Source organism: Lissotriton helveticus, chromosome 11 (assembly GCF_964261635.1).
Source record: "Lissotriton helveticus chromosome 11, aLisHel1.1, whole genome shotgun sequence".
NCBI lineage: Eukaryota > Metazoa > Chordata > Amphibia > Caudata > Salamandridae > Lissotriton > Lissotriton helveticus.
The window spans coordinates 851,439,417-851,454,327 of record NC_136072.1 but is presented as its reverse complement, the minus strand read 5'-3'; positions in this window follow the sequence as shown (position 1 = coordinate 851,454,327).

Sequence of the window (14,911 nt, the reverse complement as noted above, 5' to 3'; positions counted from 1 at the left end):
GCCTCGTAATAGTGACGCAGTGAAATCTATGAGATTTCACTGCGTCACTTTTAGGATGCTGTTGCGTAAAAATATTGCGCCTTCCTCACAGCAGGCGTAAGACTGACGCAAGCCCCAAGTGAAAGGACGCATTGCTAGAGTTGCGTCACTTTTGTGACACACTCCAGCAATGCGTCACTTTTGCGCTTACAGATAGGTCAGAAATACTGACGTATCTGTAAGTCCTTACGCAATGATGCGTCATAATGTAAATAGGACGCATCATTGGGGTCGCAAGGAGGGCGCAATGAAAAGTGACGCATCGCTGTTTTCTCGCAGCGATGCGTCACTTTTCATAAATGAGGCCCAAAGAATTTGTGAAAACAAACATTTTCCTTTCCCAACTGCATATGCTATATACGAAAATAGATTAAAATTATTGATTAAAACAGTATTTGTGTGCCAAATTTACACATGCCATAACAGTTTTGGGTCAGGCGCACGCAAAAAAAGCTGCAGCAAATTAGGGTAGGCATACACCTACGGCCAGGTACGCACATACATGTTCTAGTTGTATTTATAAGGTCCCCTCTGACAGGGGGAGAACAAACCAACGGGGGAGAACATCTAGTTAGGTCATAGCTGTATTTCTAATCTCCCCTCTGACGTAGGGGGAGATCAAACCGACGGGGAAGATCATCTAGTTAGAACACCGGCTCGGCGCGAGCAGGTTCATCACACACACTGACTCACACAGGGGGAGGGAGGGGCAGTTCTGCGCAGCTCCTGCTCCTCCAGACCTCACTGCTCTCACCGGCGCTTCAGGGAGGCAGGATCAGGTCGGTGCTTTGATAATGTAGGATAATTTTAAGGCTTTGCATGATTGAACAGTAAAAGCAGCTCATGAGTGCTGTTGGACTGCTTTCTATGCTGCCTGCCCTAATCAATGTATTTGCTTGGTTGGTGTCGTGTACCCTTGTTAATAAGGTAACCATACTATCTATTTGACTAAAGATAAGTAATGTCCGCGATGGCACAGAGCTTTATTAAACTATTCTGCTCCCCGTGGATTGGTTGGAGGATGCCTTGCCTTCCCGTGCAGGAACTTCTCACTGCTTGCTCGTAATTGGCTGTTTATTGTAGGATACTTTCCTATGGGCTTGAGTCTGGCTGAGGGAAAGTTTGGCAGTTGTTCATTGACTGCTCTTCTATATTGCTGAGTGCACATGGTGCACCAGCACATAATTTGCCTGCTGTACATGTTTTTCTTTCGGCAGTGGGTCCTGCTCATTCTGCCGTAGTCTAGGCCTGTGTATTAGAAGACCACAATCTTCTTCGAGCGAGGCCCCAACATGTGCGGTAAGTTTACATTCTATGCCGTGACCCTCTGCACCTAGCGCAGCAGGACGGAGATAATCCTCAGTGTCCACCAAAAAGCTCGGGGTTAAAACACCTTCCGAAATCGTCCTTGCACAACTAATGCTGGGGGAGTGGGGGTGGTGGGGAGAGAGGGGGGTGATCCTGTAACAGTCTATTGCAATTGTATATGAGGGGGCATGTTCAATATATCTTGGCACCTTTGCAGTTTTCGTAATTACAGTGCTCTTTGTGGAGTTTGTGCATTCTCTCACCCTCATATCCATATGGAGAAAGTAACATCAAGACTCATTTTACTTTATTATGGAGAGAGTTAATTTGCGCCGCCTGTGCTTTTAGTGTGCTGTACGTATTTATTTGGCATGCTAATGTTGTAAGTGTTTTAAGTTGTGCCTAAGAGATGATATTTATTGGCAAATAAAATAGCGTTTACTGGCCATGAAGCATGTTTCTGACGGGTAGCCGGCTCTGTGATTCTTGGGTAGGCCGTGCACCCTCACAGATCTCTTGCTTCCCTCGTGGGTTTTTCGCATTACACTCATTGCCTCCCCTGCAATGGCAAATATTACTTTCCTTCCGGCCTGTCTGCAGAGGAGGGTCTCCCTCTAGGGAACAGGGTGACGGGGTCACGGTGCCAGGCTGATCTACAGCATGGCAAATTCATAGAACAAATCGTTCCCATGCAGTGGTGACAGTCGGGGAATCCTTTCTCCTAGCTTCAGAGGATTACACTCCTGGGCTGCATTCATCATTATCCATGTAGCAGGGATAATTTGCATTAACTCCAAGCTTGATTCTTCTTTAAAAAAAAAACACTTGTTCCTGTGTATTTATAATACAGAAAAAATCCCACATGCATTCAGATATGGCTGTAGCGCCAGTGCATAACCAATGGCTGCTTGCAAATAATTAGTAGCCTGTCTCAGTTGCAGCGTCAGGCAAACGAAGCAAACAGTGTGCCGTTCAACAGGCCTCATAATAATTAAAAGTCACTAAGTAAATAAAGATATTGTAATCGTAACAATACATGAAGTATTGGAACTTTATAAGATTATATCTCATGATGTAAGGAATCATGTGTCACCGTCACGCATACTAGATGATGAGGCAGGCAAAGAGATAAATGCAGGTACTAAACATTGCATAAATAAACCGACGTGAACTGAACATCCTGTGATTCTGGGCAAATCTCTTAATTTCCCTGTGCCTACAAAAAACATAACCTCTCCTGCTTGTATTGTACCTGGTGCTCATGTAGCGCTCTAATACCTTCAGGTCGAGTTTGTGAATATGTAAAAATAAACTGCAAACCCAAGGTTGGATGCTTTCCTGCAAAGCAATGTAGCCGCTGAAGCGAGGGATCTCAGCTCTGCAACTTGAGTTCCTCATAGTTCATTTTAACTTTGCCTTCACGGGGCCTCAGCATAGTTTTGAGAGCAGTTATCCAATGATGTGTTATGTGGTGTTTTATAGATATCGCCACCACATGCAACTCGTGGCCTGCCTCAGAGTGCAAGAATCTAAAAAAGACAACTATAAACTAATACAAGCTGGTACCAAAACAGAAATAACACTGAACGTCTCTACTAGACCATGTTAGCATATGTATTTTCCAAAATGTAATGCTGTTCCAAGTGTTATCTAACTACCCCTAGTATGTGTCACAGTGTTTGAGCATGTACAGAGGGGCTGAGCAACTGGATTGTCTGCCTTTCCAGCGCTGAAAGCAACTCACACAGCCCTCCCTCCCTCACAGCACACTGCGCCTCAGTCAAAGCAGGAGTTCTTCTATCCACGTTTTTCTTGGGTGCCTATCAAAACCACTTAATATTAACCCTATTATTAAAGTAGTGGCGCACCCGCAGCACTATCCCACCTTCAGTTCTGTGGGTAACACCACCTACCACCTACATAGGGTTGCAGGATAGATTATTTCACACTATTACATTTGCCTTTCACCAGTGCCAGTTGAGGATCTGGGTCAAGCGATAGAGTAAGTGGGTGGAGCCAGTGGAGGAAGTGGGTGGAGCCATAGGAAGTGGGTGGGGCCTCCCCAAAAAATTTGAGCACCTGCACTTAATATTTTACAAATTAAGCACTGTTCAGAAGTATACAAAAACTCCAATGGTTATAAAGGAATTCGAAGCGGAAAGATCAGTTACAAAATCAACACTAGTAGTGTGCCAGGGGATTAATGGAATTGGCTGTAAGAGTCCGGCTGGGGCAATGTGCATTGATTTATTTCGGGCACAAATGGTACACTTTGTAACGTACCCCTGAACATCTTTTCTCTTAGAATCCCACCAGAAATTTCATTCACACAAGTCCAAAGTATTTTGGATACCAGGATGTCCAGCTAAATCTGAATTGTGATTCCACATTATAACTTGTTCTCTTTTATTCCTTAGCTGGAACAAATAGTTTAGTTTTATGAAAGAAATATATATATATATATATTTTTTAATTTTATTTATAAAGTTTCTTGACAAACAGCAAGAGAAAAACGGCAGTCAGGTAGGTTACACAGTGCAACATTACAGTCCCAAGCATTGACATACAGCAAATCAAGAGGTAGCGGTTTGCGAGTATAAGCAGGGTAGATACATGCAGAATATGACTCGCAGTTCGACCCATAGCACAATCCCCATCTCATACATAATAGCAAAACACCATGGTAAATAATCACGTCTTTGAGAAGTAACACTCATCTCATTAAAACATCAGCAAGTGTAAAGGAGGGTCATGCTCTACCATAGCCTCGTAGTTTAGTGATATCGATCCCCCATCATACCAAACCACCCATCCCAATTCGCATGTTGTCACAACTGTCACACAGCAGCATCACCAGGCAGGATAGTGGTGCCTATTCCCCAAAGCAGGTGGATATAGTATCCCACACAGGAGGCCATAAGGGGTCCCCCAAGAAGGTCAATAGGGCACTCGCAGTAGTCCTCATTCTTAACCGCCACCATCTGAGTCCCCAGATGCCGCCGCATCCTTCAATAAGTAAGTTTGCAACGGACCCCAAATATCACCTGGTCTGCTGCGCATCGGTAGTAATTCTGCATACACATTGTTCTGATCCTGACAATAAACTAAATCTGTCATCCACTCCTTGAACTTCGGGGCCCTCCCCCTGCCCCATCTGCACGCCACACGTCGTTTGGCCAATAGTAGCGCAATCTCTACGAACTTGCGAACCGTCCTAGGTATATCTCGTGTATATCCTAACAGCATGAGTAATGGATCATCGTCGAGCACCCCTCCAGTCATAGTTTGCAACGCATCCCGTATCTGTAACCAATATTCATATACACCAGGACACTCTCATTCTAAGTGGAGAAATCCCGCCCCCTCCGCCTTGCAGCGCTCACACCTGTCGTTGTCCGCCAATCGAAACCGTAGCTTTCGAACAGGCGTATAGTAGAATCGCTGTAAAAATTTGAAATGAATAATCTTCAGCCTGCTACTAAACGAGATTCTAGCTGTGACGGCACTACAATATTGCCATTGAGCGTCCGTGACCTCTCTACCCAAGTCTGCGCTCCACTGTCTACGAGCGGAACTCTCAGGTCCCTGATGCTGTAGTCTTATATTGTTGTACAGCCTGGAGACAAGATGGCGGCCATCGGACACCAGCATTGCGTGTAGTGGCAACACCACTTCGGGTTCCTTCGGGAAGTCCGGTAGGATTGTGCGAATCCCCTGCCTGAGTCTTACGTAATAAAAAATCTCTATAGGAGTGGGTTCAATATCCTGAAACAGTTGTTCCCTGGTGCGGAACTGTCCCTCAATGAACATATCTCCCCACTTTGCTATCTTCAGGCGTCTGCGCATCCGCTGAAATCCCACCTCCTGTAAGAGCGACAGGGAAGGGTGATACGAAAGGGGCATTGCAGGTGAGTACAGCTGCGCGGCAGACAGGGTCTTCGCAATGCGAGTCCAAGCATCTATGGTGCATGTCACCATAGTGAACGGTGTGGTTATGTCCCGTACCGAGCCGTGTATTAGGCCACTAAGTGGCAGAGGTCGTGCGATCCAGTCTTCCGCAGCGATTTGCGGCATAAAAGGTGTGGGGTTAATCCAGTGATAGGCGTACTGCGCTTACGCAGCAACATAATAGGTTTCGAAGTCCGGGACGTCAAAGCCCCCCTCTCATAGGGCTGGATGAGAATGTCCCATCGCAGCCGTGGCTGTTTACCCCCCCCAGAAGAGACAAAGAAGTTCCGACCTCAGTCGTTTAAAAAAAAAAGCACCAGGGAAATATGGGATGTTCTGAAATAAATATAGGAATTGCGGCAGTATCACCATCTTTATTAAGGATGCCCTCCCCGCCATTGATAACGGCAGCGCCGCCCACCGTGTAACGTTGTCCTCCATTTTCGATATAGCCACCCCGTAATTCATCCTTAGCGTATCCTCCCTGTTCAGGGATATCTGTATCCCCAGGTATTTAAGATCTGTATCGCACCACTCCAGCGGAAAATCCAATGGAAATCTGCGGACCGCACCCGTTAGCGGGAAGAATTGAGACTTCTTCCAGTTGATCTGCACTCCCGATATTCGTCCAAATACTAGGAATTCTCTGAGTATCGGGTTAAGTGCATTGCGCGGGTCTTTCACGTAAACCGTGATGTCATCCGCGTACAGCGATATGCCAATTTGGCGCTGGAGGCAGCGAAAAGCACTATCTTTGTGCAGTTGCCGGATGCGACAAGCCAGAGGCTCAACCGCTATGGCAAAGAGCAGTGGGGAGAGTGGGCATCCCTGCCTTGTACCTCTTGATATAGCTATCGGGGGGGACAGAAGGCCATTAATGACTATCTTAGCCGTCGGTGCAGTGTATAGCAGTTCCACCCAGCTAACAAATATCTTCGGGAATCCCATCCTGTGTAATATAGTAATTAGGTACGTCCACTCAACCGAGTCGAACGCTTTCGTGGCGTCTAGGAATACTGCGGCGACCGGAATATCCGGGGCGATTGTCTGTATTAAAGAGAACAGTGTCCTGAGATTATGCGATGTAGCGCGACCCGGCACGAAGCCAGCTTGATCAGGTAAAACCAGTTGAGTCATTATCAGAGAGAGGCGTGTCGCGAGGACTTTAGCAAGAATTTTAGCGTCACTGTTTATGAGGGACAACGGACGATAGGAGTCCGTATCCGCCGGGTCTTTTCCCGGTTTTAACAGGGATGTAATAACCACTTCTCTCATCGATCCCGGTAATATACCGGCTTCCAAAGAAGCCACATATACCTCACGAAGGACCGGTGCCATGATATCTATGTAACATTTATAGAACTCCGCAGGGAGCCCATCCAGTCCAGCTGCTTTACCATTAGCTAGTGACATTATGGCGTCACGAATCTCGTCAAGCTCAAGCGGCGCACTAAGAAATGTCCTATGCACATCACTGATCCAGCATAGTGCAATGTCATCCAGGAAGCCTCCCATGTCAACTGCCCCCTTTTGTTGTGTGGTGTACAATTGACTATAATGTGACAAAAATTGTTTCTGTATATTCACTGTGTCGTTATTCCGAGTACCGTCCGGCGCCACTATTTCCAACACAGCGGTGCTAAATCTCGGCCTCCTCGTCAGTGCAGCTAGCACCTTGCCCGGCCGCTCCCCCTCGCAAAACCGGCGCGCCGTCCAGTACTTCCCCTTGAAGTTGACCTCCCTCATCGCTTCCGTCTCATACTCAGTCAATTTGTCCCTAAACGTCTTATGTAGCCCCGTGTCCAACCCCGCAGCCATACCCAGTTCCAGGTCTTTCAATTCGCGTTCCAGCCTGCCCAGTGTCTTCTGTATATCTCTCAGCACCCCTCCCCCTTTAGATATACAAATTCCTCTGACCGTGACTTTGAAAGCCTCCCACACCGTTTCCACACTATCCACGAGTCCTTATTCCTAGGAAAAAATTCTTCAATCTCATCTCCCAATTCTGATTTGAAGACAGAGTCTAGTAGCATCGATGGGAGCAGTCTCCAAGGGGGCCTCAAGTTATTGTGTCCGGGCACAGCAAGGGACAGCAGTAACGGGGAGTGATCAGAGTAAGTTCTAGGCAGGTGTGTTACCATTCCCATCCCTTCACACAAACCACGCGACACAAAGCAGTAATCTAATCTAGCCCAGGTATTAGTGTGGGAAGTAAAGTGTGTGCCTTCCCTACGCGCAGGATGTGCATGCCTCCACCAGCCCAGCTTCTTCTATAATGCCTATCAGCATATCTCGTGCTTGTTTGTTATATTGTACGCAGCCATCTGATCTATCCACCCCAGGAAGCAATGCTAGATTAAAATCCCCCCCCCCAAATAACGTGAGTAGCACCCACCCCCAATACATGCCCCCATAGCGTCGTAAAAAAGCCTGGTGTGTCAACATTAGGAGCATAACAACTTACAATCACCACAGTATCCGTGCCCAGTCTTCCCCACACAATTACATAGCGACCATCCGGGTCCAGTATATCACCCAGCAAGTGAAAGGCCGTGGATTTCTTGATGAGCACCGCAGTACCCCTGGAATATGATGAGTAGGACGAAAATTTCCTGATCACAGCCCACTTTTTAGCAAAGTTGGGTTCCACCCGTGGCTTAAAGTGTGTCTCCTGGAGCAGGGCTATGTGCACATTATGCCTATCCAAATAAGCAAGTACATTTCTGCCTTTCCTAGCATCATTAATGCCCCTCACATTCCATGACAGGATCGACAGTAAGTTCTTGGATTTATCAGCCAAAAGCCCCTTCATCAATGATAGAAAGACACATATCCACCCGCCTCCGCCACCCGCCACCCGTCACATAACAATTGATGCTCCGGACATGCAAGTTTCTGTGCAACCATTGACTGTAGCAACCCATCACCCCAAGTCCCCTCCATCCCCCCCACCCACTCCCCCTCCCCGCCAAACATCCCAGTAACCCCCCCTGCTCCCAAACCGATATCAAGTCAACATCCCGCATCTGCAGTCCTTCTGGGATCATCATAAACATTCGCAATGCAAGCTTTTCCCATCCACCCCCCTCAAACTGAAATATCCCCAACTTTCCAGCAACCCTTCCTCCCCCCTCCCTTGAGCCTGACAGCAAACCCCCAATGAGCTGCAGTGAAACAAACAATGTTAGTGGGGTACACCCTAATGGGGTCATCTAAGGTACACACTTCACCACCCCCTCCATCTCGCACTTCGTGTCCGACCTCCCCACCGAGGAGTCTACGAGAGGGGGGGGTGTCGCCTGGCATACGTTACCACCTTCATGTCCAACGCCGATCGTATCATAGTCCCGTATCTGCATCAGCAGTTTCCACTCAGGATCCCTAGTCCGAAATCCCAATAGCAAATGTCCTCTGCGACCCTTGGGTATTATAGTGCAGATCGCATTTCATGTCAATATCCTGCAATAAGGGATCAATCCGCTTCCTCTCCTGCTCTTTCTTCTGCTCGATGTTGATCCTGCCCCCTCCTCAACGATTTCAGGTAATCCTCAACTTGCTGCGGATTCATGAAAAAGTGCTGCTTCGCCTGATGTGTTACTCTGAGCTTTGCAGGGTATAGTAGCGCATAATCAATTTGCAGACTTCTAAGCTTTTTTTTTACATCCATAAACTTCCGTCTTTGCTCTTGAACCATCGGTGTGAAATCTGGGTACAGGGTGAAATTAACTCCATCACACGTGAGCTGTTTCTTCGTTCTCGCAGCTCGCAACGCCGCATCCCTGTCTCTATAATTGAGTAGCCTCGCTATGATCGGCCTGGGTGGCATTCCCGGTTGGGGTTGTGGGCCCAAAGAGCTATGCGCCCTCTCAACAATGAACTGCTGCGAGAAGGTTTCGTCTCCCACCGCCGTCTTCAGAATCCGCTCAACGTACTCTTCCATCCGCCCCGTATTTGTCGATTCCGGCACGCCTACCACGCGGATGGTATTGCGGCGGCTTCGTGCTTCCAACTCTTCATTCTTTGCAGCTATCACCCTGAGAATGTTGTCCATCCTTGACAGCCTAGCATCATGGGATGCCACCGTATCGTCACAGTCCGATATTCTCCTCTCCGCCGTTGTGATGCGTTCTTCGTGCACGTCTATTTTTTGCGCGATAGCGTCCATCCTGGATGAGAGTCTGTCTACCTTATCTACCACCGTCGCGAATCCTTGTTTCAACTCCTGTAGAATAAGGTGCATATCCGGCGCAGGTGCATCGCCACTAGTACCCGCAGCCGACATGTTATGAGGCCCTCCCGACTCCGAATCCAATCGAGCGTTCTTCTTCGCCGGTTGTGTCGATTCAAAGGATAGCTTCGGCTGTCTAGCGTCTTGCCGTCCCATGTTAGCGCCCTTTACTGATCTCGCTTTGACGTTGTTGGTTCCTCTACCTCCTCCACTCCTGGGCGCCTCAGAAGTTTCCGTCATAGATCAGCGCAGTTTTCAGCACACCCCTGGAGTGTCCTCAAAGGGCCGCTCCGACCCCCGCAGTTTTGACTGCAATCTTCCACAAGGTGCCTCTAATGTTCCCCAGATTGCGGCGTCTTCGTGCGGATCTCGTCCCGCCGTTATGCAATCAGCGTGCCGGCACAGGTATGATCCACTCAGATAAGTCTCCAATGCATACAGTGCAGGATCAGGTGACACAGATGTACCAAACTGCACTGCAAAACCACCACAGATATGCAGTTCTATACAACCCCTGTCAAATCACCAATATGCGTTTTTCAGACGAGCGGCCCTCCTGCCACCAACATATCCGTAGAGTCAGAGGTCATCACGCACCATATGAGGAGTCAGTGTCATTATAGGTATTACCTCCAAAGAATCGCAGCAGATAATGTCATCGCTAAGCGCCCTCCAATCTCAGAGGCATATTCCGCTTTATGCAGTGCCTGGAGCCGCTAGTTCCTTCCACAACGCAGATATCAATGCACTAGCCTCCTTACTGCTCGGCACAGTATTACGAAGCCCTGTCTTCGGACCCGTATGCATCCGCTCCGCCCGTTACTCCAGCCGAGCTCTGCAGCACCGCCCGGTGCTTCTATGGCCGGCTGTTCTGATGCGGTGAGCAGACGCACTCTAGGCGCCAAAATTTTGCGTCTGCCCCGCCACGGCCAGTCTCATAAATTCCTGCGTCTCCCGCCTCAGGGACCCAAAGGGGGGGCCTCAGAAGGGTGTCAATTAGTCGCGGGCACCCTCAACGCACCTTGCCTCCGGCAGTTAATCCTAGTGCGGCGAGTCAGCAGGTCTCCGTACCACCCCCGCCGGCCTCAGTCTTTCCCACGTCGCAGGCAGTCCCTCTATGGCCGGTAGCAGCGCCTCCAGGAACACTCCGTAGGGTCGCACTCCGTGAGCAGGCAGCCTGCGCTCACTCACTGCAGGCAGGGCCCACTAACCTCGTGGGCGCCCCGGCGTCACGTAATCTCCGTGTCCAGCGTCGCGCACCGTGATCACCGCAGCAGCTGCCGGTCAGTTCCGTCTTTGCTCTTATCTTTGCAGTCACAGCTCCGTTTCTTGTCAAATTTTCAACGAGTGTTGGGACTATGTTTTCCTTTGTTGCCACCAATTTTCATCAGCGTCGGAGGTAGTTAAAGCAGGATAACTACAGGATATCGGCACAGGCTGCAGGAGCCTCACTAAAGTGCGGCCATGCTGCTCGTGCGCCCTCTAGCGCCCTCAGTTTTATGAAACAAATATTCATCTTTGATTGAATTATGGGCTTTAAGTTTCCAATCGTTCTGATCAATTTTTTGGGAATCCATTTTACTTCTGTTAAGAAGGTATCGGATTGAGTTACTGCCACTATTCGTTCAGTTGGTATTGTTTGTTGAGATTGATTTCGAGGATTTTTTAAATCCTTCTCATTTAGTTGGGATAGAGTATCTGACAATACATGTTTCTGTCTGGGCTGATAAGTAATAAGAAAATCAAATTCACTAAAAAAGTGCCCAAAGATCTAATTTAGTGTAGATTGTAGAACCCTTAACCTGATCTCGAAGAACAGGGATTAAAGGAAGAGGGTAACAATTCTTTATGGTGGCTCTATTGACTGCTCAATAGTCTATACAGGCTCTAAGATCTCCAGATTTTTTAGCTATAAAAAAGTGGAGATGACACAGGAGAGGTGGAATGACGAATAAATACTTTTTCAAGAAGATCATCAAGATAATTTCGCAAATACTGAGTCTCGGGCTCAGTAAGGGCATATATACAACTGCAGGGTAAAGGGACTCCAGGTATTAAATCTATTCTGCAGTCGTAGACCCTATGAGGGGGAAGTCTGGTAGCCTGGACTGAGTCAAACACATCTGCATATTCTTTATACATATTATGCAAGACATCTTGATCCACTTGCGTACTAGCATAGTGTATGGGGTAAATATGATCTTGAGCTTCTTGGTAACAATGGTTCCGACAAAAGCTTGAATCTAGACTGACTGTTATTTGAACCCAAACTATGCTGGAGTTATGTTTTTCTAACCAAGGTATTTCCAAAATTATTATAAATGTTGGTGTATCAATCAGATCGAATATTATTTGTTCCGTATGACCATTTTCACTCACTATTGTCAAGGGTATTGTATGAAACCGAATCAATCCTGAAGATAAGGCTGAACCGACTACAGCTCTTACAGACTCAGGTTCGAATTTAGGAATTTGTGAAATACCTAGCTTCTGCGCAAATTGAATGTCAAAAAAGATTCCAGTACCGCCCGAGTGTAATAGAATTGGCATGATATATCTTTGTAGAACTGTGATTATTACAGTCATTTAGAGCATCATGTGTCTTGGAACGTTCCTATTAATGTTTATGGCATGTTTTGAGATCGGTTTATTACTTTTTCTCAAAGAAACAAGCTCTTCCTTGTTCGAGACAATTAGGGGTCCATTAGGATGTCGGGCGGTGGCACCACCGCGGTAGTGGGAGGGCGGAAAAACAGCTTTTTCCGCCCGCGAGCAGCGGTACTCACGTCCGCCACATTAGGATAGCAAAACATAGGTCATTTCCCATCTGCCGCGGACCGCCATCAAAGTGCGCCCGCCACCGCGGCGACGGCAGCCAATCGAGACTCACCGCCATGCCGAATGACGTCCGCCCCGCTCGACAAATTAGGATGGCCCAAACAAGCTGACGCACTGCAGCGGAGACACCGCCCAGCCTGAGCAGGCGGAAAGTCGACAGCGGAGCACGATCGCCGAGACCCGGTCATGAACGCCATGGACCCAGCCCTCCATATGCATCCGGTGATGTACCTGCTGCAACACTATCATCAGATGGACCGCCGCGGATGCCGCCGCAGGTACGCAACTACCCAAATGCAACACACAACACACAGGCCGACACAGGGTCCAATTACCACACAGACACCCTGCTGGGGGTCACAACATATCCACAAGGGCACCCACACATGACCCACTTGACAACAAGGCACCCCTCTGCATCCAGAACACACATCGTCCGCCAACCAGCAGCAACGTCCCGGTTCTGGTCACATCACCGCCGCGGTCAACACATGCGCACTATGCAGAAGGCAGGGCCACTCCAAGGCATGGGCAGGGCACAAACACCATAGGGACACACCACCCCTAACCACACATCAACACACCCCAACAAGTCACAGGACAGGTGCCCATCCCGTGCACCCCCATGCACACCAACAAGCACTGCAACAACAAGCACAATACACACTCTCTGCACCACCAGGGAGACAGCCACTGCAGGAGTAGCTAACAAGGAAAACACAACACCAGTGCCACACACACTGAAGGCTCACAAACCCTCCCATCACATACACACACAAACAAACACACACCGTGGGTGTAGCCACAAACACAACACACACACACAGGGATGCCTCAACAGATGCCTGCACAAGAACAACACACAAACACTACAGGAACACATACTGAACTCCAACAGAAACAGTCATACCCTGTCAGCCAAACTGGGGAAAAGCAACGGGAGCACAGACACAACAGGAGTACACAACATCATCACTCAGGAACAAAACACACACACCATAACACAAATCACACAAGAAGTGCATCTGGACAAACACACACTGCCACATCAAACCAGCCAGAGTGTCTTTGGAGCTGTTCCTCCAATTTGTAGGCAATGTGTAATGTTTCTGCAGCAGGACTATGTCATGATGTCTTTCTGATACTGCTGTACTGTGTGAAGAATCTCACGGGAATTCACACAGCTTCTTATACGTTTAAACCAGTGGTGGAACACAAAATGCTGGAGCCACCTTGCAAAATGTGAAAAGAGGCCCTTTAGTCTCCCATATCTCACAGATATTCATTGGCCTTGGGCTGCCCTGCATGTTTAGAGGACCCTTGGAAGGTTGAAGATCTTCCGGTGCCTCAAGGGCTTCAGCAGCTTGTGCTACACTCCTGGTTTACAGAAGTAACAATTCTCTAGGCCTAAGCAAAATATTATACCACATTAGACATATAGAGATGTAAATGAAAAGTAATGATCATAATATTGTAAGACATGACCCATACACTGTTACATGAGTATATGTCCAATGCAATATATTCATTTCGAAGGCTGGGTAAAGGCAGCATATAAATGATAGGCAAATGTACACAATAATGTAAAGACAAACAGCAGGCAGCAGCGGAACTCTTCCTGTCAGTATTCCTTCAGTACAGTATCATGTATTAGGCTTAACTGAGTGTCAGACCTACAGACCATCTGGTCGATACTGTGTGTTCATAACAGAGCCCAAGACGATACCTAGAAGAAGAAAATCTGACCAGGAACCACACTTGGAGAACGTTGTGGAATAAGAGAAACTCAAAGATGGCCGCTGAGTTTCAAAACACTTTTGGGTTCTACTTTATTTTCTCCTCAGCTGTTTGGAATCTTAGGTGAAGTGCGCTCTCCCTAACGAATGCGTACTTCACTGAAGCATTTCCAGAGTTCGCATTGTGTGGAAATTGCTCCGTGGAATCGATGGTTACCTCTTAGTTCACGTCGGTTCATTTCTCCCGGCTTCACTCTGTCCGATCTCCCGTTGTGGGTAGGTCTTCCCTTCTTTCATCTGTGAGTTTGTGTTTTGGGTTTCTGAAAGCAAAGGATGCATTTCTGGGCGTTTCTACACAGCGTCGACCCTCCTTCCTCCTCAGGGTTTCCTGGTCTTCGTCGGAAGAGAAGAATTTCGCGAAGGCTACAGCAGTATTCTGAAAGACGCGAGAAAACAAAGAATGTATAAGCTAAGTGACATAAAACTTTAAAGGTTATTTTGGCATTAAAGAAAACAAAATTAGGACATAATGTATGTTGCTGTTTAAAAAGATAAGGAACTTACCTCTGGATAGTTGTTGCGATTCCTATAAGAAAAGAAGAAAGAACAAATTAAAATTCAGCAATAGAAATTACAGTACTGAGAACATTAGAAGGACTTATATAAGAGAAATAAAAAAGTAAGAAAGAAAAGGAACATAAAGTAAGGAAGAAAGATTGACAAACAGAAAATACTGGTGGATGTAATTAGCAAGAATTTATCACATAGTTTTGGCATAGTGATAGATAGAAAACCCATAGTAACCAAGATAGGT